At 37.5% G+C, this 25,471-nt stretch overlaps 1 protein-coding gene across 3 annotated transcripts in view; it reads left to right on the top strand.

The window, feature by feature from the left end:
- COL5A2 (collagen type V alpha 2 chain) overlaps positions 1–25,471 on the top strand; it is a 187,042-nt gene that overhangs the window by 106,273 nt on the left and 55,298 nt on the right. The gene's annotated exons all lie outside the window — the stretch shown is intronic.

The following is a 25,471-nucleotide window of genomic DNA, read 5'->3' as shown; positions in this document are numbered from 1 at the left end:
ATACCGCTGTGATGGCAGCAGGCCAGCGTAGTTGCTTTTCCTTATAGCTTGTTAGAACATGCATTGTGATTGCCCAAGTTCTGGGTACTGGGTGTCTTTTACTACAGTAGTAAGGTATGGAATATATTGGTTATGGTTTGCCTCATGCATTTTTTTTCTTGCACAAAAAGCATCAGTGAGTTGGGCTGAAGTGGTGGGAACATGAGAGAAGCTCAAGACAATAAAGCAAAACAGAATTTGCAGAGTTAAGGGCACACTTCTCACAAGGGACAACATATAATTCAGTATCACCATGATAGATTATCTCAATTTTAGCAGAACTCTTCTGTAAATTAGCTTGAAAGTTTTAAAATTGAGATTACCTTTTTCTAGGCTTCAGATTTGGGTGGCACTCGGTTGGGTTTATGGTAAAAGGCAAATGTATGCTTGTCTATGAACAAGCACTCTTAGCTTTCCTTAATTTCTAGATTGATATTCTTCTCTGATTCAGTCTTTGGCAGAAAATGAAGGTCTACAACAGGAAATTAATGAATAGACCTGTGTATAATGTTAGTGAGGTTATTTTTATAAATGTTCTTTGTCTATTTATTTTCAGCTGCTTAAAGCTGCACCTGGTTAGCAGGTGTATTGATAATTAAATAACTAAGCACCAATTAAGTAATAAACACCAAAGGTGCTTTTGGACTGTTAACAGCCACCAAAATGAGAGTTTGTGTATTCTAAATGAAGCTACGAGCCACTTCAATAATACGAGATGAAATCAATTTGGAAACTGATTTTGTGCCAAAGTGAACAAAAAGATAGCTTTGTCCTCAGTGCCAAGAAGATGTGTTTTCACCACTAGATAATTAATATGCATTTACTCATGCCAATGTAGAAAACTAGCCTGGATTTTACTGTACAGTAACTGTGTGGGATAGTGTTACTACAGTTGTGGTTCATCTTGTCTCCACTGGGATTTTACGGTGTGTTTTCTAATACTAGTTTTCCCACTGTAAAAACCAACCAAACCCCACAAAAACAAAACCTAAATTTAACTGTCCTGCTCTTAGCGCAACAGAATTTGTATTTATATAAATGTGTTTGGTGTAAGGTTGGTTTGCTTGTTTGTTTTAGTAAGAATCTTAATCTATATTTATTATTTTTCAACCAACCACAATTATATCAGGTAAGGAACATGAATAGCATAGGACTAGTTTCAAACCTGGTAGCCTAGATAGAGAAGGAGCAAGTGGCAAGGCTTGAGGTGATTCTTTCCTTTCTGAAAGCACAATGGAGAATTTTAGGGGATAGCGAAGGAATATTTTAGGGAAAGAATGGGACTGAAATTCAAGAGACAGAAGAACGTGCTGAGATTTAGTAAGAAAGGGCATGCAGTCCTGATTACATGCTTCTAAAGGAATTACTGGAACAGAAATGTATCAGTATTTCCAATGCAAAAACCTTATAAAATCACGAGTCATGTTGAAAAAAAAAAAATCACAAGCTTAGGTTTTTATTTGCCTTCTGCATTTCTTTAGGTTTTTAGGCTTCCCTATGCCGCCCTTTTTGTTTTTTTTTTTTTTTTTAATTTAGTTTCTATTTTAAAGTTTTCTTCTGCAAACTTGGGGCCAGAATGGTCTCTTATTTTCATGACAGCTTAAATCCTCATAAGTTATATGACCCAGAATCTATAGTTTTAAGAAAAATACCGTACGTCTTCTGACTAGTCCATCATGAAATCATGGGAATGGATAGGGTGACACAAGCATGATAATGTTTGAATCATATGTAAGGTAGAAATATGTAGAATAATACTTTTTATTAAATTCCATTTAATAGTGGAATAATAGTTACGCTTAATAATAACAACATTTAGAAGGAGTTTTGTTATTACAGTTATTCTAAATATATTCTAGTCCTGAACAGCAGGAGAAATAGGTGATTTCCTGAAATCATGGTCTAACCCATGAATGTTAGACTAGTCAATGTATAGTCATTTATTAACTTTCTATAAATTAAATTTAAATGAAGATTTTCAAATGTTTACATTTTGTTTGTAATGTACACACTTTATTTGATGTTTTTAATTACAGATGATACATATTTACACACAAATGAAGAATTCGGAATATACAGGGTGCTTCACAAAGGTGGACTCAGTTTGAAAGCAGTATATTTCAAGGGGTCGTCATCTTGTGAATGACTCGGCCTGGGGCTGTTTGTGTGCTGGGAAAGGAGCAAGAATCCTTTGAAACTCTGTGTCCCTCCCTTTCCAGTGGTGAGAGTTTCATCCATGGGCAGTTTGTGGTTGCAGAGATATAGTGATTTCAAAATGGGTCGATCTTTTTGAAACACCCTGTATAATGCCTGTATTTGATCTACCTGGAAAGGTCTAACCGGACTAAAACTAAATACAATATGGGCCACTACATTTTCTAAATGCCATTTTGTACTGTCACTCTTAGAAATTTGCAAATCTGTCCAGTTATGCTGTTTCTATAAGAAAAGATGTTATTGAGCTGACTTAAATGACAGCTAAGAAATAAGGTTTAAGAGTGTTAAAATAACTGGTCTGAAACACTCTCTGAAAAAAGGTATTTGGTGTACTGCACTACACCTTAATTTTTGCATGTGTGTGTGAGAAAGATAGAGAGATGGTCTAATGGAGATTTATCTAAGTTAATTCCAAGGAACTATTCTTAAATCTCTGTCTTCTATTTCAGAAGTAAACTTGCCTGCTGTTCCTAACTGTGCTCATAGATCAGATCAAAGACCTCTTCCTAAAAGCTGTTTCTTGGTTATGCACCCAGACCACATTAGCTGAAATAACTTGGCTCCCTCTCCTGTTTGATAACGTGGTGATTTGTGAAAGCTGCCATCAGGGCTTGGAGCACTGGTTGGTAGTACAGAGGCGAGGAACATGAGATAAACTTTCCTTATGTGTAAAGCTAATGCAGATAGGAAGGGATAGAAGATAATCATTGGAATAGGCAAACAGGGGATTAAAAATTATTTACCCCAATGGGCTTAGAAGTTTTCAGCTCATGGGCTGAACTCTGTGGCTGGTGATGTTGGGATTCTTGGATACTGTTCTGGTTCGCTAATGTGAAATAATTTGGCTTCAGAGGAAAAACTTTGTAGTGGTTTCTAAAACAGTGTAAAGACACACAGTTATTTGAACTGTGTGACTCAATCTCCTTTTATTACTATTGCTGCCAGTATATTGATTTGCACTTTAATACAGGTTAGGTGTAAATTGTAAGTTGTTTGTTCTTAGCTCTAAATACAATGTATTTTATTATTCTAAGCTGAGAAAAGGGGAGGGAACTGATGTGATCTTTACTTGTGCTATTTTACCTCCAGTAGAATGAATTACTTGTATAGAAAAATTCTCTTCAGAAAGAGCTGGTCCATTTGCAAGGGACCTTTTTTCGGAATTTTGCCACACATGACCAACTGATTTTAGTAAGCTCTGTGACTAGTAATGTGTCTGATTCTGTGTCAGTAACTGCCACGTGTCAGTAAACTCATGGGCATTTTACATATGGTCTCTAGTGATTAATGGCACTAGAGTACTCAATGTGTGAGGATCAAGTCCTAAACATTTTTTTAAATTGAAAACCTGAAGTAGTTGAAATTTAACAGGCAGCAAAGTGGGGGGCATGCTTAACTGAAAAGAAAATGCTCCACATATGCCTGCTTTTCATTTTCCAAACGTACTGCATGGTGAGCATGCAGACACCACATTTAGGAAACACTGGAGTATGCTTGATCAAGGGCTATTTGGAGCTCCTTCCTGCAGGACTAGCTGGTGGGCTGTTTGTAATCCAGTATGGTTTTCTACAGATATCAGGCGTTTTCCTATGGTGTGAATTTAATCTGTTTTATATGTTAGGTGTCAGTTAATGCCCTATATGCCAATTAAAATAGTGTCCTCTCACCACCTGTTTGGTAGTGCTTGCTGGCCATAAACTCTGCTCCCTGTGAACTCCACTTTGGTGATATATTTGAGATTAAAAAAGAAGAGTGCCAAGCAAGCAGCTGGAGTATTGCTGAGCTGAACGATGTGTCGCTGCTAGATTATGCTTTTCTTTGTGATGAATGGCACCATTTCAGTTTGCCATAGCCTAGATCAGGACTTTATTTGAAGTCAGGGTAATAACATGAAATAGAAGGAAAGTGCACAAGCAGTGATTTGTTGAGTGTAAATGGGAAAGAAAATAAACTCTGGCCAAGGACTGAAAATGAATCTCATCAAGCTTTGCGCTAACCTGGGCCTTCAGACTGATTTTTATTCCACATATTTTGGATTTAGTCTGCCTTGGGATTTGGGAGATATTTTTAAATAAATGGAATAATTTACTGAACTCTGGAAGACTGAAGCTATTTCCATATGAAATAACCTTCCTGGCTATCTCTCCGATTCCCATATGCATTAAAATACTGGAAAACGTGCTTTTGTTCTTTAGTGCTATGGTGGGATGTAATCAATTATAAAGATATGTGAAACGTAGATTTTTTTTTTTCTTTTACTCCTTCTATGCTTGAGTTAGTAACTACCACTGTCAGGAATTTTACCTTATCAGTCTCTCATTATATTTATCTAGTTCTCTCAGAACAAAATATACCTAGTGTACAAAATATATGGGAACTTCAGGGGAGAGGGGGTGCAGTGACTGCAGGAAAGAAAACCCAGAGAGATTTGCTAAGAGCAGCTGATCTCCAGGAAAATGTGTTTTTTTCAGCATTTTTTAATATGTGGGCCCCTAAAAGTGTTGGGCATGCAGAGTACTGTAGAGCAATGTAAATCTACTAACAACAGATTTGTTTTTCATCCAGCTTTCTTTAAACCAAGGGGCTGAGGTGTATATCCTAACTATAATCCAATTCCATGTTAGGAACAATGGCCAATTTCCACAATCCTGGCTGGCCCATTTTCTTTCATGCCCAATTTTTTATCCAGGAGAAGTGCTGGGGGATGGCTTAGAAGGGGGGGACTCTGATTCCCTCAGGTTTTGGAATATCAGGGCAGCTGGGGCACACTGCTGTATCTGTATTTTATGTACTTCATACATGGCTGTCATTCTTTTCATGGGATTTTTTTGTTTGTTTGTTTGTTTTGTTTAAACCCAGGGACCACGTGTTCAAAACCGCTTTACTGGACTGTGCAAGGGATGCTGTTTTGAGCAATTCACCACATCTCTGCCAAATTAACTGGGAGAAAGCCATTATTCCTCATTAAAAGAGATTAATACACAGAGAATGACAAATACTGGAGGAGACTGGCTGAAATTATAGTGAACTATTAAAATATAAGTTTGGGCAGGGTGCTTAGTCTTCTATGTAGAATACATTTTTTTCTGGTACTTCTTTCATCCTCACAAGCTGTTAATTTCTGAGCTCTTATGTAGGTGCCTGGTTACCCACAGGTAGCTCAAGGGAACATCGTATTTTGATCATTAGACCCTTATACCTCTTGCCTCATTGAGAAAGTGGAACCAAATATTTGCCCTTGTTTCAGATGTATGGATGGATACCTCCTGGTATGAAGGTAATATTAATAGTTCAAAAAATGTTTGGTTCTGATAAGCTGAAGGTACCTAGCTGAGAAAATTGATAAAGAGGCACAGTAGAAATGGAGACTTTTATAAGATGATATTTACCATTACTACTCATATAGAGATACTCTCTGATTACTGTGCAATTTAGTAATGATACCATGAGCAACTCTATATTATTTCTCTGTACATCAACATTGATTACATGAAATCCATTTGGAAATACATTTAAGGAACTAGGTAACTAATTTGGGTTTCAGTATCTTCATATTGATTTATATGTAATTTATTGTGTATATTTAAAATGCACTGTGATTGATATGTAATTCATTTATTTGCTTATATCTCCACAATGTTATAGGGATGATTTTGTGAATTCAAGCTTGGTAGACACATTTTAAAATGGCTGTAAAGGTTACAATGGGAAACTGGTAGGAAAGAGATTCGTATGTTTAAATTTAGAAATGTGTTTGAATTGAGCATTGCTAGAAATGGTGGCTATAATAGAAACACCATCCAAACATAGGAAAAAAAAATAATTTCCAAGATCCCCCCAACGTGCTTATTTTTCTCTTTCTTGGAGGGAAGTTTCCGATCTGCTATACATTGATCACAGAGTGTCACAGATCTTTTTCCTTGTACAGTGCTCCTAAATATCTTTTATCCTTATGACATATAAACAGCTCGTTTCACACAAATAAGCTGGTACCTGCCTGCTATTTTGTTATGATGTCCATTTTTTTAGCTCTTAAGAACGTACACTAAATGTCTGTTAAGTATACTAAGTTCAACCTGGCACATTTCCAGACTGAACTATTTGAAATACAGAAAAAATTCCGTGCATATATATATATCCATCAAAAATTCAGAATAAATGAAATCCCGGAGAGATTGTGTCTGTTTTCCATTTATTGTATATCCTATCCAGCACAGAGCAGGATATTATAAAATAATGTAATGCATAAGTTGTAAACGAAAATGTTGTGGGCGATTTTAATTAATGGAAACAAAAAGGGAAAGTAGTATTTCAGACTGTGACTCACATTCCTTGAAGTCATGAACTCCTGAACGTGCAAAGAAACTGAATCCTCACCTGAGGACAATCAGAACAGCAATGTTTGGTGTAAAGTGGTGATGAACTGCTACTCCAAGGGATTAAGTTCCTCAAAAAGATTTTGCAGCTATTTATACCCTGTCCATGTTTATATCTTTTGATAAACAGTTAAATAATGTGCTATGTCAGTAATTTAGATTTATCCGTGTTCGTTTTGCCAACAGACATTATTATTTCGGATTATTCAAAAGTTCATTTTTAGGCTCAGAATATATTTGTAAATGTGAGGTGTTACCTGGTTTAGTTTAAAACAGGAGGAGAAGGAATCTTGTGTTACTTTATGCTGTTTGCCATTAAAGGCAGTTATCTAAAATACTAAAATGACTTTTAAAAAGCAATTGAGAGAAAACTTCCTGGCAGATAATAGATCTCGAGTAGTGTCTTTGTTAAGTGCAAGTGTGTGTCTCATTCAGCTGCTTCAGGTTTCCAAACCATTCAGCAGTGCACAGGAGTGCTCTGGAGTCGAGTCTCCAGTTCCCTGAAGCAGCATTGTCACTGTCCCCCAGGGGCTGATCGCAGTCCTCAGGATGAAGTGACAGAACCCGTGGCCTGCCTGTGATTAGCAGGTAGCGCCAGTAGATAGTAAGCAGCAGCAGGAAGTATGTCTACTCACTGGAAGAGAGATAACACTTAAAAGGCAGTGCTGCTAGTAAGCTGTAAATAGGAGAGGCTGGAAGATAAATTCCTGTAGCACCATTTTGATTTTTGCTGTGCATTTGAGAACTTTGAAGTTGTTCTGGCAAGCGATGATTGGATTTATTGTTGGTAGATATCTCAGCAATTTATTCATTATGCTTTGCAACAGACATGAAGATTGCAAATAAATTGAAATATGCTATTTAAAAATCTGCTATGTGCTGCAGTCCGTGGAGATTTGAGGAATGTGTGGAATTTTTAAGCACTCACCACCTGTTTGCAGGACAGAAAGGCTGATAGATGCTGCTTCCTTTTTGACCCTAAGTTATGGGTTAATTCTGAGGAAGGATTTCTCTAATGTGGAAGTTGCTTCTGTCTCAGGGTAAGCATTTTTCAAAGTGATATTTCAGCCTCCTTCATAAAACAAAACAAAAAAAGCGTTGCTTGCTGTAGTCAGCTTCTTAAATTTTACTCTAAATGTTTTGGTGATGAGAGGACAGTTTCATTAGATGTATTTATTATACTTAGTCACGAGACAACTGAAGCAATCTAAACCTATAGGCGGAGCAAGGAAAATGGAGGATAAAAATGGTGTTAATAGTTTGGTTTCTTAACCATCACCTCCTGGCAGTGTGCCATTACAAGGAATTATCTTTTTAAAAGAAGATGCAAGACTGAGCAGCAGTAATGCTCCACAGAGGCATCCTTTCATATATGTTGGTATGAACAGCTAATGTAGAAGCAGAAAATGGATCATGTGCTAAAACTTTAGGTTGCAAAACTTAGACCAATGATTTCCTTAGGTAGAGAGCTTTGATATTTGCTAAACCATAATTACTTGCCTGGATGTTTTGAAGTGTTCACCATGAGAAGCTGCTGTATGAGTGGGTGGATCTGCCAGGAAACTACCACTTAGAGCCTAGAAAAATGAGCTCCTATGATATAAAAATAGATACAAAACGTGGCACAGAAGCTCTTTTGTCTCTTGAGGTTGACAGGCTTTCTGTGATGATGGAAATTCATGTGAAAGTGCTTATTGGAGGTATTGATGCGAGGTTTCACTGAAGCAAAATTAAACAATAGCTGCAGAGTGGCTTTTGAACCAGGGGGGATTGGGGAGCCAAAAATACATCTGCAATAATTGAAATCTCCTCATGCTGTAAATTGAGCTAATCTTACCTTAAACAAACACAATCATGCTATTTTAAACACAGCTTAGTTACTTCTCAAAAATACTTTGTTAGAAGATTCAGTTTTAGTTTTAAAGCTTTCAGAACAGATCTCATGAAGCATGAGAGAATAATTGAAGAATAATTAAACGAGATTTTAAGGTTTGGTTTGGAAATGGACTTGTCTGTTTTTTCAGCACGGGTAACAGTAGAGCGATTTAGAGGACAATATGTGGCTTTGTTTTGTATTGGAAAAGTCATTAGTTATCTGTCTCTCATTCTTGTCGAGTTTCTTTTGGACTGCTTTGTGAGATCTGAAGTCTCTGATGGGTCTTAGTAACCACAGGACAACATCTTGGTTTCTGGATTTTTTTAAAAATAGATTTCTGTGTACCCAGTGTTTCAGAGTTTTATTAACTCACACTTTAAAGATATCCTGCAAAGCCTATGGTGACAGTCTAATAAATGTGACTTTTCTTGAAAATAACCAGTTTGTATATATGGAGGCTTTTACATACTGAAGTGGCAACAAGCAAAAGTAAAAAAAAAAGGGATCAGTCTAATGAAGTCATTAAAGAACAGTTAATTCATGCAGCCTAGTGAGCTGACTGTTGAGAGGGCAGTGTGCTGTAGTGCGGGCTCAACGTCCCGCTGGCTCTGTGCTCTTCAGGCTTTGTGGGAGGATCTGGCGAGGCAGAACATTCTACAGCCCTGAAGATGCCCTCCTCTGCTGCTCTCTTTGGACTCATCAGGAGATGACAAAGTAGCTGCTGTGAATTAGGCTCAAGTTAGTTATCCTGTAGTGTCCCATGTGCTGAGAAATGCATAGAAATCACAAGTTATGAAAATGCAGAGGAGTATCATTGATGGCTTTTTTCTAACATCCTGTAAAGTCCCTCAGTTTCTAATCTTAGAGGATGTTTTCTCACAGTCCAATGTGATTTAATGAAGTTTTGCTTCCCTCTGTTATTATCTGAGGTGAAATCTCTGGTGCTGAGTTAAAATAATTTCCCCCTTTGTGGAGACCAGAAAGTTCCCACATGTTGAAAGGAGTATTATAATATAGATACATCAAAGACTGTGCTATATGCATTAAGTTCAGGATGAAGCAGCGGTTTCAGAACATGGAGTAAACCTTGCTCAGTTCTATGTATGGTAATAAATATATAGGACATACACACTGAATGCAAAAATTTGGGAGAGTCAAACCTAAATGGTCGCTCTGAATGAAGAGGGACTTTCACCACTATGAAGAAGGCAGTAAGATGGTAATGTGCAAGCCATGGGTTTCACCCCAGAGCTTTTCTTCAGTATTTAAATAGTATTTTTTCCAAAGTATTTAAGTGAAGTACTTATTCCATAGCACCACAACAGCCCCCTATAAAATTATATAGTTTGGACTAAAAATAAAAAAATCATGTTGGCCAAATATATATAGCTATATATAATAATAATTTCTGTTGCATCAAGATTAATTTTTTGGATTCTTGTATTTGGAGCTGAAAGTGACAGACTGTGTATTCTCTGTCTCTCCCTTTGTATATCACACTTCTTTCATTCTCACCACTTTACCCTTGAGTCCAGTATTCCGTGTTAGACCAAACTATGTTTTTATTGATTACATCATTATTAAAAAACTTAGTGTGCCTCATTCTTTTAGCTTCTCAAGAACTCTTAAGGTGCCTTTTAGTTCTTTTGATGGTTTTGCATCTATGTAATTGGGAAATGCAGCCTTGCAAACACAGGTGAGGTTCTTGTGGACATTAGGTTCTCATCTGTGCTTCTTGATAATGTCAGTGGGGTCTGATATGTCTTGTGAGGTCTAATGTCCTGTCCTTTAGCATGATGGAAGTCTTGGAACCTCCACATTTGCTTAATATTTAACAGAGATGTATACTGAAAAGTATCATCTCTGTTATCCACTGTTCCACTCCTGCTGTGACGTGATCTTTATTATTCCTTTTGTGCCTCAGTGAAAGCATTGAAGCTCAACAGTGATTTCTGTACCTCAGAATTTGAAAATTGTTACTTTATATCAATATTCATATGTACCAGAAATCTTGTCCTAGTGTTACATTTTTTACTTGAAGGCTGACTATAATTTGGTTATTGCATCATATTGGTCAGGGGTCTGGAGCTGACCCCATTCAAACTTAGCAGCTTGTGGAGCCTCTTACAGAGGATGAGAGGATTCCAATTAATTTCAGGGAGATTTAGTGGATGTTCTTCAGTGGTATTTAGCTGGATCTGGGAAGAAGGCTGCATCTGTAATGGTGGTCAGACTGTGGTGTGGTGGTGTTTGTTTTCTTCTCTCATGTACACACACCAGCTGTTTTACAAATAACTTTATTGGCCTGTTGAAGAGTCCTGGAACTGCTGCTAAACTGAGTACTATGAGGTGCAGATGCCCAGGTCTCACACAAGAGATCAGCCTTGAGTGATCCGCCTCCTGCCTTCTGTCGTTTTTTGTAACTTGTTTCTTTGCTCTAATTGCATGTAATGAAGATAGCTTCCAATGGGGCAAACATGTCAGCAAACTAAGAAATTATAAAGAGCTGCAATTATTTTTGAGGCGAATAGCTTCATTTGTTCAGAATCCAATCAGTACGCTTAGTTTTAATTACATATTTAATATAGTTTCTTTAAAAATGAGCAATGTGTGGCCTACTAACATAATAATTAAGAAGAGATTAGGTGAATATCATTAACTGAAATATCATTTGAATAGGATCTTGAAATGTAATTACAGAATACTCTATAGGCATTGTGGAGAACCTGGTTTCTATGGATATTTTTAATAGTATACAGAGCTGATCTATATCAAACCAAGGCTTTTAACCCATGTGGCAGGTTGTACAGTAGAATCAATAAATGCCAGTGTCTAAGATGATTTTACAGTTTAATAATTTCAGTTTGATCCTTTGTAACCATCTCTATGAAATAGTATATTTTTTAATATGTAGGGATTCTATATTTTCCTGATGAACAAATACGAACTAATGAGTGGAGGTATTTCTGGGTCTTGTATTCAACTTTGAAGAATACTAAGTTTTTTAACTAGTTTCCATGGCCAGATACTCAGCAGCTACAGAAGATTATTTTTTAGAATTGACTTTTCATATTTATTTATTATTGGTCCTTTATTAGTGTCATAACTGTATCTCAATCGGTGATCACCTTTCTGATTCATTGGAAAGATTCTACAAAGTACAAGCAATCTCTGAGCTATGTGCTTTTGTAAGTTGTTATATTTGAATTATGGACTGTACTGAGTGTAAACTACGCTGCTCTGCTTAACATCAAGAGTGTAAGGGGCCCTGAAACAACAAGGTTGTTTATATTCTTCCAGTGTTGATGTCCAAGGAATGCCTCCTAGTGAGGTTTGCTTCTGAACTCAGTTTATAGCTTTCTGCTTGTTAAGATGTTGTAGCCAAACATGCAGAATGGTGCTGTGTGGGTCAGCCTTGAAATGATATAACTTACGTTGTTCTTCTAATACATTGAAAGGATATTTTGCATCCCCAGACCTTGATGATACAGGTCTATTGAATCACTGTCTTCTGAATAATACCAGATAATTTCAGAAAATGAAAGTATACGTTGTAGTGCCCAAGGAGTAATCTTTCTTTTGGCATAATATGTTTTTAGCACTAAGACATACTGCTGATGTTAAAGAAAGACACATTTTCACCTCATATATTTGCTCCTGGTAGAAGAAAATTAAATTGGAAAAAACTGCAAAATATACTACATAGTAGTTTTAAATTACTAGATTTCTAAATTGATGACTATTGTATTAAAATTCAATAATAGCAATTTCTGTGTAGATAGCAGTTTATCAGCTGTGCACAGTGGGGTGCATCTCATCTTGGAAGTAAACTTCTCCCCATTTGTCCTGCAGTAGATCCAACAGGGAAGATTCACCCTGTGCCCCAAAGTAAATGCAAATTTATAGCAGTTTCTTATGTTCACACTTACTGGTACAGAATTGTACAGGAGCCTACCCACTGCCAGAAGTCACAGAGCTCAATGCTCTGTTGATTTCTCATTCACCCCAAAAAAAAGCATCAGTCTTCAAGTTTCTAAAAATTGCCTCCTTTGGGGGGGGTCCCAGATACTTAAAGGATCTGAGTAGATATAAAAATTCTCTAGATAATATTAATATAAGATATCTAATATTATATCTATATTAACATATAGATATATATTTATCTTTATAAAGCTATTACCTAGATTTAGGTGGTGTAACCTTTGTATATTCTCATGTTTTATGTATGAGAATAACTGCAGTAACGCACAGCATCTGATACAAATTTAATCTGTCACATTGACAGTGTGTAATTTATGTTTCCTTTTCAGTGCATTCCACAACAGTAAAAAAAAAACAAAACAAAACACCCCATCAACCAGAAATAAACCCCATCAAAAAGTCTCCTGTCAAGTAATGAGCAAATTCCTTGTCGAGAAAGGATTTGTGGTCCAAATATAGGAGGAAATTTGAATACCCCAAAGTTTCTAGCACAAGAAGAACAGAGACCTGGCTGATGTGAAGTGAATTGTGTGAGTGTGCAAAGGAAAGCCTGATTCAAATTTAATGAAGTTAAAAATGGTTTTGTGATTGTTAAATTAGAAGCGTCTCTACTATAATGTTAAATTCTGGGTTGGATCCGGAACTGAGTGATAAGAGGGTCACTGTAATATTTACTTTTTACACAGGTGATAAAAAAAAAATCTGTTAATTTTCATTAGTTACAGTTAGCAATATACATTAAGCTGTCCTAGGTAATTATCAGTTCTTGATCAAAGCACTTAAATGTTTTTGGGAAGGGTAAAGCTGAACTACTATTTTCTGAAATGTATCTGAATGCTGTTTGTTAATTTGGGCTTTGTTTTAGCAGTACTGAAATCTGTGACAGCTCATCAATTCAACAAATCTTTATTTATTTTCTTTTTAGGACCTAACCTTTTCCATCTATCCCAAATAGCTATTTTTCCTGTGTTATTTTCAGTTTCTAAAAGGTCTTATCCTTGGTTTCCAACTATTCATAAAATGTATATGCATATTTGTACATACATGACAGAGGTGATGGGTGTTATGATCCTGCATCAGTGAAGTCATTGCAGTTGTGCTACTGAGATCCACAGAAGCAGCCTGGGATATGACCTTGCATAGTGACTTGTTTCTGGTAGAAACCAGTGGACTGCTGGGATACTATCACTTTCTCTGTCAGTCGGACCCCAAAATGCCTGCTCTCTTTTCCAGTGTTAGCTCAAGAATGACTTTTCCCCCAATTTTTCCAGGTCACTTCTGGAATTGTATCTTGTTAGTTGATTTAGAAATGTTTCCTGCCAGCTTTAAAACTGCTGGAAACGGGGAGGCCTTTTATGGAAATGCTGACACAACCTTATCTATAGCATAGCAGTGTAAACCATCTGTTTCCAATAAGGTGGTTATTATCTTTTTTGTCAAACTCATCACTATGAAAATATTTCGCTCTCTTCTTCAATGTCTGTGATGTACAGGAGTGCAGTTGCTGACACGATAAGAATGAGTTTTATGGAGGATAGTTTTCCCTTGTGATACCAGGCAGTTAATATATCAATTTATGCATATTTCATTGCCAGAGGCAAAAAGTTATATTTCATTTTATATTCTCTCAGTTCATGAGTTTTAGTAGTTCTTCAGAGATACAACACAGAGGACCAGACTTAGACATGCATCTCATTTTGCAGTTTTTAAAATGGCTATGCACCCACTTCTTTAAAAAATGGCTCAGCAGCTGAGTGTGCTGAAGAGCTATTGTAACAGTGAGAGTGGTGATGGTGATCCACTAACTTCGGTGCAACTGGACTTCTTCGCACAAGCTAAGAGTGATGTTCTGTGTCATTAGTCTGTGAAAATTTGTCTGTTTTTCTCTTTTGCTCATTTAATGCAATGTCATGAGTGATGGTCACAATCATGACAACAGGTAGATGTTAGGACACCATAAGTCTTGGAGGGTTTTGCTTTAACCCTTGAATAAGGCCCTGGTGAATAACAGTGAAGAAGAATTAATTCATAGTGTGCTGCCAACTCAGTGCTGAAAGCCTGCAGAAGGTATGAAGAAAGTCTTGTGGGTGGTCTAGGATAAAAAATAAATCTGTTTTATTACATCCATCTCTGGTATATGTTGCAATATTACTGACAGTTTGAACTCTCACATGAATTTTTGAAAACAGCCAGGCAGCATAACACTCTACCTAGGAGATGTTCATTGGTGTGTTAACAGTTCACTTTTAGATTACTGTTTTATTCAAGAAAAAAGTTACATTATGCTTTAAGACAGTTAAAAATCTGCTCTTGAGGACTGGCCCTTCATGGACTATTTGGAAGGTCTGGGCACAGCACATATACATGATAATTCTGCCTGGCGTGATCCAGAGCTTGGGCTCACTGCACACATGGGACAGAGTCTGGCGTGTTGTTCACATCTTGCCTCTGTGCCTGTGCAGCTCAGTCATGTGGCTCATCCATGTCAGCACCACTGCTGCACACTCATCCCTGAGGGTGCTCTGTCTGTCTCAAAAAAGCACTAATGTGCATCTTGAATATCTAAAATAATCACTCCTTATTTCCTGTAGTGCATTTTATTTTCAAAAAAAATATTTAATGTTATCAAGCCATTAATGAATTTGATTCTATGTATGAGCCTGCTAACCTGGCAGGACTAATGATATTTTAAAAGTAATATAGCAATGACATATTTGGCCTCATTTGCATGAAAGATTGTTGGGAGTAGCTGCATTAGCACAGACCATTGGTGGGGAAGGACACTGGAAATATTACATTTCTTCACTAGTGTGAATAAATATAGCAATAGGACACTGTGTTCTGGAATTATCACAAACCTCTGGTTTATTTTGTGGATAGATGCCAGCTATTTCTAATCCTCTGGGAACTTCACAGAACAGAATGATAGATATCTATGTAAAAAACAGATGCTGATTGAGGGACTGAAAGTCAGAATCTTTAGCCGGCATGAACTGGAGAAGATCCAGTTTACTGACAGCTACTGATTTTTCAGAGCTCTGACTCCTTGAATCAGCTGCGAATGCAACACCATATATCCAGCCTTTTTCTTCAGGTGCAAGAAATATGAGTACTTTTGCTGATGCTCTTGATAATCATAATGAAGTACAACATCCCAAACTCATTAAATGGATTTCAGTAGGCAAAACATATTAATTTGAACCTAGACTCCGGTCTTATTTAACAAACAAATGTGAGTTGTGACTTGGTCAATAAAGCCACCTCTTAAGGGACTTGAACATAAACATAATATAAAGCCTAATTGTAAATCAGGATGCTGTATGTTGTTTATACAGATTTCTGAGTGCAATGAAAGTCTTGAGTATTTACACCAGCAGTGGGACATTGTCACCTTAGAGTCTGCATATACCCAGAATTGTTCTCTGGAAGTTATCTCAAGTCTAATATCTAAGTTGCATCCCATAGACATGGATTCTTCTCTCAAACTCATGGAGACTTCTGTTACAAAAGAGAAAATAAACAACGTTGTTATGTGCTTATGTGCGCCTGATTGCAGCTCCTAACTCTGCTGTGAGAGTTAACTGCTGTCAGTATTTGTAGAGCTTTGCTTTGGAAAAAAATGTTCTTGTAACTTGGGTGCTTGGGCTTTTAAAGGCTCATATCAAAGAAACAATAGTAGGATAAAATGAAAAAGATCTGAAAAATGATGAAATATTTTTGAAAGGAGGAACTAAGGGAAATAGAAAGTAGGTTAAGCTCAAAGCAAACAGTAGCTGGAGGTGATGGTGGCTGGTTTGTTTTAAACTACTCATCCCTACTTGAATTTAAATTCACTCAAAACCTTTTTAGTATGGACTCTTTGCCTGACAAAAGTTCATAATGCTTCATCCCTGAAGTATGGAAGGATATCCAATGAATAAGAGCAGGACAGTCTGCAGGAAAGCCTTTCATTTCCTCTGTCCCAGAAACCGTAATCCTGCAGGAGAGCAAAGTAATGGATGGTATGTGTCTCTTGAAAGAACATTTATCAACATTATGCATCTAAGTGACGGGGTGGATAGAATTTCTTCTTTGCTGGCTGTTTGTTTGTTTGTTTCTTTAACATTTGGTGTCTTTTTAAATGCTCTTTTTTAATATGTATGGACCAAGAAGTGGGACATTAGCCAAGCCAAGTTAAAAATGAAATAGAAATAAAAATACTTTTAAATAGAAATAAAAATACAGCAACAGAGAGTGTCCAGATAGGCAAAGATACCTCTAATTCTTCTTTCATACTGGATTTTTCTTACCATGCCTTATTAACATTAATGCCTTACTAACATTAACAATCTTAATTTTAGGATTTCCCACTGTTGCAAAAAGGCAAATAGAACCCGGGTTTTGTTTGACTACCTTCTTGAATTTAACGAAGTTATACAACACCCTGAAAAATGAAGTAAGGATATTCTTCCCCTGGCCTAGCTCTATCCTTTTTCTAGTAGGAATTAAATGAAAGTGTGCTGGTCTGCAGATATGAGAGTCTACTTGAAGACATCTTGGGATTTGTAGTATAACCACCAGCTTGTGCCTGAGAGGAAGCTGCTTTATAAATATCTGGGCTTTCCTTAGCCAGCCAGGATGAACTGAGGTGACTTTGGAGAGGCCTCATGATGTAGTCTTGATGAAAAAGTTAGAATTGGGTCAGATAATGAAAACATTTTTCTTCAGCTTGATTTGGATGTCTGTTCCTTACAAGGCTTTTTTGGTAAAAAGATCTCTCTAGCAAACCTCAATGTTTGCTTGACTGAAATAGGTAATTTCAAACATCCTGAAAATGACAAGTTTTCAAGTAGATGTATCTAATAAAAGAACCTTCCTTGATATTTCAGTAATTCAATGCTTTACAACAACAACAAAAATGTAGAAACACTCATGACCAGTGCTAATCATCTTTTATATTCAGTCTCAAGGCTTTTCTCATTCTTAATCTTTATTGAAATTAACTGAGCTGTGCTCACTTGTTACTTACTGACATTGTTATTTTTAGGCACTGAAAGAAGGAAACTGCTCATTGCTCCTATATCTGTAAGTACTAAATAAGTTTAACTTGTGTAGAAGTTAAACTTTCTTTTGGACGTGAAATGCACCTAAATCACCATCTCTTCCTCACACACAGGCACATGATTGACTTTAGATTACGCTTAAAACTAGGCTGCTCCTCTATAACCTTCATCCCTGATGCTGGGCAGAAAACAGCTAGGATGCCCTGAAGGCTGCCAGTGCCTGTTCCATGTCATCTTGAAACCAGAAGTTGCTGACTGGGCTGTCTGAAATGTGGCAAAGGTAATGGCAGCAAAAAAGAAACAGAGGCTTTGTTGCTGGAATTTTTACAGACTTGCTTGCATACCAGTCCTCTTTTTTAATTTCTCAGAGGCCCAGAGTTTTAGCAAATGAATAGCTTTGCTTTACAAATAGCATATTTTGAGCATAGCTTTCCAGCGATACCTTCCTACTCCACCCAAACATGGGGAAGTTTTTGCTTCAGTTTGAAATGCTGAACCTGTTGGAATGCACAGATTTTTAATTATGGAATTGAATTTTCTTACTAATTACAGATCTTTATTTTTAGTTGGAAAAGAGGGTGATATTAGCCAGCAAGGATGCATTTAGGGTATTACATGAGTCCACTTTCCAAACCACAATGTAGAAATCTTTGTGGAAAAGGCAGTGTGTAATGATAGGTTTGTATTGAACTTTGATGTGTATTGCTTCAAAGAACGAGGATGTTTAGGCAACAGCCTAAGATGTAATAAGAAAAGACATCCATACGCATTTTTTCTGACTTCAAAGGAGCTAAATCCTAGAAAACAAGGAAAGCAAACCAGTTCTTTTGCAGTGCATGGTTATTTTATCAGTTAGACTTTGAGTATTATAGCACATGTGAAGCTAGAACAGTGAAACTTGTAGGAGTTCGGATAGAGGGTGCAGAGAAGATCAGACTGCAGTTAGGGGCTATATATTTAAGAATTTTTCCCTTTGCCATTGAATTGGTTAAATCTGATTGTCTTCTGCAGTGAGATAATTGGCTCGGTGAACACGGGAAGAGGGGTGGATGCTGTTTACCTGTAGTTTAGTAAGACTTTTGACACTATCTCCCATAGCATCCATAGGCATATTGGGGAATTATTCAGTCCCGTATTCAGGTGAATGAAAACCTGGTGGGGCTGTTGAGTTCAAGGAGTAACAGTTGTCAGTTCAAAGTCCAGCTGGTGGCAAGATAATGATGACATTCCTCAAGGGTCAGTGCTGGGACCAACAAGAAGTGGTTGTTTCAGAACCTGACTGACACAGTGCAATGTTACCTTGCACGGCTTATTGCTTGGGCACTTGGTTTCTTGCTGGCTGGACAACTTCTTGCGAATCACTGATAGGTTTCCTACAAGAATCCAAATGGACTGTGAGTGGAAACCATGTCTCACTGATCCTGGCAAAGGAAACAGCTGAGAGAATTTTCTTCACAGCCAAAATGCATTGGTTTTTACTGATGCACAGCAGTCCAAGTCTAGATTTTGGAAAGACCAAAATCAAACATTCATGGATTCTAGAATAGTGAGCCAAAGTAGACAGTAGAAGAATATTACATTTTCATTGTAATCTCGCTATTCTAGACTTAGGTTTAAATATATCAGGCACAGTTCCTCATGTCCTGATAAGGTTTGCTTTAATTTGTAGTAGCCGCTGGTTGGGCAGAATTCTCACCCTTGGGCTGTGTTCGCTTCCAGAAATAAGCCTCTTATGTTTTGGGGAATGTGTTAATTGCAGTTTTAATTCAGTTTTAATGTTAAAGACAATGCCTATGTTGCTGAACTTGTGAGCGTTCAGTAGTGCTGAACCCTGGCCCTGTTCTGCCTCCACTGACTGAAATGGTCCTGCAGCATGTTCTCTTTGTAAGCTCTCCACCAAAAGAATCTACTGCTTCTGTGGGACCAGCCTGTCTTCAAGCAAATGAAAGTGATTCTGCTTAAAAAGTCATCCCGGAGTCAAGAATGAGCTCTAACACTTTGCCTAGAAAAGTGAATGATCTCTGTTGCATCAAACCTCTTTTGAAATAATAAAACATAATAATTTGCCATGATAAACACTCTTTTAAGGCTTTTTCTGCCCCGAGTCAGAAAGAAAACTGTAGTGCAGGTGGCTATAGCTGAACTGGCTTCCCTGTAACTACCTTGAATGGCAAAGTCCAGGCAGGGCATTTGTGGCATTGCGGGCTCCAGCAGAGACCAGGCACCCCACTGCGGACTTGAGCTTTTGACTTACTGGCTCCAGCTGCTGCAATCTGTGACAGTATTTTCTCAGGCGTGCCTTGAATGCCTCCCCATTACAATCTGTTTGCAGCCTTGGACATTTGGAAGTAATTTTATTTCCTGCTTGAGGCTTGATTACTGTCATCTGAGAGTATTTGTCTAAGCAGTGCTGGCAGATCAGGCTTCCTTCACCCTATCCTTCTGCAGGCACCAGGCAATGTGTCCAGCCAGCCTACCTGTTAACCAATGTAAAAACATGCTGACATCCAACTTCGTTCATGGGATAACTGGTGAGTTAGCTTAACTAAGTGTTTTTGAAGTATGCAAATCCAAGACTTTTCCTAACTCTGTATGTTCAAAAAATTTGCAGGGGCACAATTATCTTAGTGACCTGGTCTCTCACAAGCTCTCTGCCAAACTGGGTTGAAATCAGCCATTGGGATCATCAAATGGGCTTGGGGACACCAGTGTCACAGTGCAGCCAGTAGTACCACATCAGCCTCATTTCCATAGAAAGCCAGTGGGGAAATGCAAACTGAAATGTTCATCGGGACCTTCAGCTGTCGTAAACAACACAGAGCCACAGACATTGAGAAAGTCATACTATTTTAGACCAATGAATATCTATGCTAGTTATTCTTTGAGACAGTCGTGTAATGAATAAATCCTCTGCGTGATACTCTTGTGCGTGTCATTCATTGCTTGTTCTCTTGGCCATGCAGGAAGACTTAAACTGAATTTGAAGCTGCTGAGAGAACATTATTCTTCTGTAACCTTTGGTGCATTAACATTGCATTACAGATCTTGTTAGTGGTCAGTGTTTTCAAGAGTGTGCTGAGTGATTTGGATTTAAGCACATGGTTGTACTGTAGGTATTATCTAAAGTTTACTGAGATATGTGATGTATCCTGAATGGAAATGTCTGAATGCAAATTTGATTTCATTTTGACAATCCATTATTTAATACTAAGTGAATTGTGAATCAGGTCAGTCTTTTATTGTTCACCCTCATGCATGTAACTGTAAAGTACTAAAGTAAACTCTGTGTGTTTATCATTATTAACAAGAATTGTTTTTGTGCAACAAATGCAAAATAGGTTTCGTATTTATCAGCACTCCTGGAAAGTGTCTGATTTTCAGAATAATTGGTATTTTCATTGTAATTTACATGGTATGGTAATTTGGATAGTATTTTACTTATTACTACTCAAAAAAAAGTTATCGGAAGATAAACAAAACATACTACATGATTCTGATTGGAGTAAATGAGACTTTTTCCCCATTGATTTAATTGGAACTGGATCAAGCCCTCCATTATTGTTGCAGCAGGCTGACAATCAAACATTATTAACACCAAGCTCCTCTTGTCCCTCTCTTGACAGTCCATACGCATGCACAACAGTACAGCTGCAAAGGGGTTGTTAGCACATATCGTCTTTCACTTTGATTTACTTCTGCACCTCTGCCTTGTGAATCAGCAGGATTAAATTCTGTAATTCATGACCTGAAACTCAGCTTTTCATATTACAGATATTTTTAAAACATAAAAGCCACTGTATCTATGCCATCTTATATTTCCTTACACTTTTAATAAACGAGCATCAGGATGACAAAGGATGAGAAGCAACCTGCACGAGCCGTTTTGTTTCCAACCCTTTTTCATTGAATAACTATACCTCTGTGGTTCTAGTCTTTTTATGTTAAGCAACGCAAAGGCATTGGGGTTTGGTTACAGTTTGCATCAAGAAGTCTCTCTCAGCAGAAGCAAGCATAAAACTGGCATACTATGCTTTCAACACCAGGCACCATCTTTTCTGCCTTTGTTAGACTATGTTCTGTGCTGCTGTAGGTCTCTCAGCCTTTAGGCTCCTTTAATTATCGCATTGGTAGGACTAGTAAAAATGCATTGAAATGGAGCTACTTTGCTGTCAAATCCTTTTCTTTCCTTTACCCTTTAATCTGTGAACTGAAGCTGTAAATGTCTGCAGAAAACCTACGTATCTGCAAGTTTTGCCCAGGCCATTTTTTCCCGAGTAGGGCGTTGAGAGGTCTATTCCTTTCATCATATACCTGCCATCTGAGTGGTGGTTGATTGCTTTCATATTATATTGTCTATAAGCAGGGACAGGTAACAGGAGAGTATATTTTGGGGGCTTTGAGGACACATCTGCAAGGAGAAATAAGGCCTTAAGATGTCAGATTCAGCAAGCCTCTCTGTTTGCACATGTGGAGCAGTCTTTCTTTTTCTCCCCATTCTTATAAATTTATTTTAAAATATTTATAAAATATTTATACTTAAGACAATTTGTTCCCTCATCCCACCCCTCCTGCTTAATTTTGTCTTTTTACGGTGTCATTTTCTTTCTTTCATTGTATTCCAGCTTCTTCCATGCCCAGGCCTTATATTCATTGTTCACATGCAAGATGTAAAACAGAATAAAAGCAATAAGGGTACAATAATATGGAGTAACTTTAAACAGAAAACCAAGCAGCAGTGAATTTTTAGGTGTTGTTTTCAAAATTATGTATATATAGTGGTACAAGATTGAAATGGTTTCATGTGCTGTCTTTTAAAACACTTGCCTTGTTTGCTTGTTGAGAGATGTTTCCTTGAGAGGAAAACAAGCTCAGCATAAAATGCCCAAAGCAGGGTGTGCCTTGCACACCTTTACTGTGTGTAAACTTCTTTTAGCACTTGCTGGTGATGACTGACAGGCTTTGACAGCCATCTAGTGGCTATGATGGGGTTCCCCCCCCCCGGTAATTAGTCCAATTTCAATGTTGTCACAAAACTGGACGTGTGTGTGACTGCATATGTTAGGATTCTTACTTCCTAACTGTTGATGCATAGACTCCAAGTATGATGATTTAGTTTGCTAGCTATAACTGGCTATTTGACTTCTGATCAAGCAGTTCTTTAAAGAAGAACTGATGCTCCAACAGATCAATATATAGCAGAAAAATAATTGCATTGTACTTATTGTGCTTTTCATTTAAATCCTCTTTCATGAAGGTCCTTTGTGCAGCTCATGAATGAGTCCTTAAAAACATCATAGTGTATTTCTTCTACCTTGCCTTTTATATTTGCAGACTGCTTTGAAACTCATTTTCAATGACTTCAATGGATTCGCAACCCTGTAGATTCGCTAGTCAGGTCCAAAACCCATTAGATTTGTACTTTTTGTTGGTGAGAAAGGAATCAGTTAATGGGGTAGCAGATTGTTTTGCCACATTGAGAATTTCCAAAGCTGCTTCTGAAGCCATTCAGCACCTTGTGTTACAACTGCAAAGGTAGGAAGAATGTGTGGCATAAGGAGTTTGTAACTTGGTCTTTGTAATTAAAAAAACTTGCAGATTTGCAAACCAGGGAGGAAATGGTAGAACAATTTCCTTTGCTGCCTTTCCTGGTCTGGATGTAGATGGATAACATGCCAGCAGTTCAGGCCTGAGAGTAAAATGTCAAAATGCTCTTGTAGAATGAATTGGCTTTGGAATCGCTGCTCTTATTAGGTAGCACAGTGTAATGCAGTCACAGCAGAAAGGAAACCTAGAAGCACCAAACGTAATCAGAGGATTTAAAATAAAAAAAAATACGTTTTCAAGCAGTATTTTTTGTTTGTTTGTTTGTTTGGGGATTTTGTTTGTTTTGTTTTTATAAGCATATCTGCAATCCAGTAGGAAAACAGACTTCTTAGTACACTTCCAGAAGTTGGTATGCATTTTTTCCCCTGTCTTTGCCCCTTTCTCAGCTGCTGAGTGGGACCCAGGCAGGGGCTGGTCACCATCTGGCTCGGCTCTGATTTGCTCAAGCAATTGCCATGTGGTTTATTTGAAGTTATGACAGAATGCTGACTTTGGGCTCAGTAACTTAGAAATTTCATTTATGCAAACTGCTGCTCTCCTGAACGGCACAATGAGTTCTGCGGGTGATACATTAAGGAAGATATAGACCATATGCCAGACATCTGGGGGGAAAAGGCTAAATATGTCAGACAGCGCATTATGTCATGCACACAAGGGAGAAGCAAGAAAAGTGCTTTCCAAAATACAATCTGCAGTTTGGAAAATGATTCTCACAATGTCATAAATGGACTGTACAGCACACTTGGTTGATGTCTTTACTTCACACTGAAAACATTTCCTCCTGAGCTTCTGCAGCACCCCTTTGAATCGGTTTGTCAGTTGATGTGATAAAGCAGTTGCAGAGAGGAGCTGACCTGGTATGAATTTGGATTTTGGTGTCTGCTAGAAAGCTGCAGAAGTTAGTGGTGGCAGGCAACAGTTAATGACACATCTGCTCCATTTCTCCGAGCTTTGACATTGATGGAGTAAGTGGACTTGAGTTAAGGCATGAAGCTGAAATCCCAGATCTGTTCGTATTTATTCATTTGTGATTTTCTGTTTACATCTGGTTTAAATTAGGACAGAAATGCATAGAACAGTGAAACTGTCCTTGTACTTAGAGCTGTTAATTTTTATGCTAACAACAGGTTTTCTTAAAAAATAATGGTCATGATCTTTTACTAGCGGATGTGTCCTCTATCTATACTTGCCTCTATTCCTAGTCTTGTAGTAGTTAAAAATCTATTTTGTCTTGTTTTTTGCATTTTCAGATGATGGTTTTAACTGGATTCTTTGTGACCCATTTTGTAGGGGCAGCCTGGGGACACTTTGTTGATTCTGCGGGTGTTTGTGTTCATTTAGAGGACGAAACCTTCATTGGGCCAAAGTGAGAAAAAATTTCTTAGTGATAGGTCATTCTGTAAAAGGTTGGATACCTAAAGAAAAGTTTCCACTTGATTTTATAAATTTTCTTTCAGATATATTTTGTTCTTAGGGAGGTATACTGAGATATACTGACTTCATTAATTAAAAAAAAAAATCCATGTATTTGGAGTATTTGCCTACAAAGTAGAAAAAGAACAAAGGCATAGACTTAAGTATGGCTAGAACAGTACCTAAACAGATGTTTTGGCCCCTTAAATGCTGCCATCAGTCAAATGGGGAAATTTTTGAAATTTCTAAGTTATTAATTCAACCCAGAGAATTTTTTCCACCTTGGTGACAATAGATTGCTTGGAGAGAGCAAAATCTCTACTGACTAGATTTCTAAATAATTAGTAAGAAATTAGTTCTAAGTAGATTTCCAATAATTAGTAAGAAATTTATTTTAATTTGGAATTCAAGGAAAAGAGAGAAAAGGGATAATATTAAGACAAGAAAGAAAATAAACCTTCTGTGAACAGGGCGAATTAGGTTAAAAATGACATATGAAACTTCAATAAAATAGAATGACCTCCATAGAAATGTGTGAATATGTACGCAGAGAGGACTTGTGCATACAGTCAGTCAATGCTCTTCCCATTTAAATGGCCACATGGGATAGTCTTTCATAGACAGTTACAATACTTGAGATGTATTTCGTGTGTAGTTGATACATATCCATAGCAATAACTTACGCATGTGCTGGGGTAATCATGTAGGGCCCTGACCAGCTGGAGTATTAAAACTGAGCCAAATGAGCAGTTTGAGGATCCTCTCCACTCTGCTGGAGACACTGCTGCCAGGACCCTTGCAGGGGAGACTGCTGGGGCCACTGGACAGTGCCTGACTGTCATCTTTAGAAGTTTGAATTCTTCCATGTTGGTTTTACCTTACACCTGGACCCCAATAAATGAGATTTTTTTTTTCTTATCAAT

The sequence above is a fragment of the Columba livia genome, chromosome 7, assembly GCF_036013475.1.
Source record: "Columba livia isolate bColLiv1 breed racing homer chromosome 7, bColLiv1.pat.W.v2, whole genome shotgun sequence".
Classification (NCBI taxonomy): Eukaryota; Metazoa; Chordata; class Aves; order Columbiformes; family Columbidae; genus Columba; species Columba livia.
The sequence above is the reverse complement of the archived record's forward strand: the minus strand, read 5'-3'. Positions and strand labels throughout refer to the sequence as shown.